Source organism: Diaphorina citri, unplaced genomic scaffold (genome assembly GCF_000475195.1).
Source record: "Diaphorina citri unplaced genomic scaffold, Diaci psyllid genome assembly version 1.1 scaffold6676, whole genome shotgun sequence".
Taxonomy (NCBI): Eukaryota; Metazoa; Arthropoda; class Insecta; order Hemiptera; family Psyllidae; genus Diaphorina; species Diaphorina citri.
This window is the reverse complement of record NW_007384052.1, coordinates 2,677-4,331: the sequence shown is the minus strand read 5'-3', so window position 1 is coordinate 4,331 and position 1,655 is coordinate 2,677. Positions and strand designations below refer to the sequence as shown.

At 42.0% G+C, this 1,655-nt stretch overlaps 1 long non-coding RNA gene across 1 annotated transcript; it reads right to left on the bottom strand.

The window, feature by feature from the left end:
- Positions 1–195: 195 nt before the first annotated feature.
- On the bottom strand, positions 196–781 carry LOC113472634. The gene is made up of 2 exons (XR_003394860.1): positions 711–781; positions 196–237 (listed from the first exon to the last, which is right to left on the bottom strand). It is a non-coding gene; the product is annotated as an uncharacterized LOC113472634 (long non-coding RNA).
- Positions 782–1,655: the final 874 nt, after the last annotated feature.

The following is a 1,655-nucleotide window of genomic DNA, read 5'->3' as shown; positions in this document are numbered from 1 at the left end:
AAGCCAGCAGCATGGGATTGCCCAGCTAGTCACCCGGCCTTATATTAACCACGCGCAATGTTGCTCAACTCAAGGATCCATTGAGGATTGAAGTCTATGGGTCTATCACTTCTTAGATACTAACCAGTCTTTTTCTTCTCTTCCACAAGTTGATCAGTTCTCTCGTCTACAAGTTGTTCCAAATTGTTCGCATACTTCTCCATCATAGCTATCATGTTGTCAAATATATTGGGCTTCCTGTAACGATAAGTTCAACAGATATAATTACTGACGAACAATTTTTTCAAAACAGCATGGGTGGCTTCAATTATGAAAATAGCTTTAAAACTATATGGTCAAGACAAGAAGATGAACCAAGGATAGAGAGGGTTGACGAATTTATGATTTGCAACACTGGAGAAACACCAGTGTTAACCTTGATACAACAGATACATCAACGTAGCTAAGGTGAACCAGAAAAACTATGGAAGGCGTTCTCTACCACCTAACCCTCGAACTCTGTTATTGACCATCTACTTCTTCCTAGCCTTTTCCTACGTAAATAGGGTCGGCGTAACTCTGTTAATGACTATGTGATACACAAAATCCATGCCTCTCCTCGGCTGGCATTGAACCCGCGCGCTCCTGATTATGAGGCGAGTGTCTTGACGACCACGTCACAGAAACACATTCGGATGTGAAGGGTAATAGAAAGTAAAAGAGCAACTCACATGCCTTTCCTCAGAGGGCGCAGTCGGGTTCGGATGACCTTGAAGTCGGGCCGATCCTCGGGTGTTTCCGCCCGGTTAAAAAAAAGTTTTGTCCCCACCCCCCCCCCCCCCTTCGTCCAAAAAGGACTGCGTCCCGCTTTGGGCCAAAAAAAATATGGTCACCCTAGGTATGAGAGATAATAAATGAATGAGTCTGAGATGTACGAGTAATAATATGTATACATACGTAAACATATGTTATACCTATGTAGGTACATTATAACATAATGTAGGTGCAAGATATCAAAATAATGTTGTTTCCTTGTAAGCGTGTCAGAAATCTTTTGTATCAAATGAGGCATGGTTTTTCCTTACCTACCTGCCTATACCTCCCTATATCTACCTATCTAACTATGGAAGAACGCCAATTCGGTCCCATGACCTTTTTTCATAAGGTAGTCGATTATACCAATTGGGTCCCGGACTTACTACCAATTGGGTCCCGTATACCTGTAATGACTTGGATGAAATAAATAAGAGAAAAACAATCAGGTACCTATCAATTTAAGTGTGGGACCCAATTGGTACTTAGCCCCTCTCAAACCTGGGCCCAATTGGTAGCAAAAACAGGTTTTGGGACCGAATTGGTCTCCTCCCCTAATACACCTCACCTACCATCACCATTCTACCTACCTACCTACCTGAATAATGATGCATCGCATCGTTACGTACTCACATCAATCTTTCTTTCTTTCGTGTTTTATGAAATTACATGCCTTCTGCCTACTCTTCAAAGTAAATGTTTCATGTCTCATATAGGTAACCCATATAGGTACCCATAATTAAAAAAAAAAAGATGAGTGTTCCACCGCCGTTTTTATTTCGTAGCAATGAAACAACTGCTACATTAGACGCATGTGGCCTGTGTCGTAGCATGCCCATCCCGTAGTATGCCTCTCATCAGAT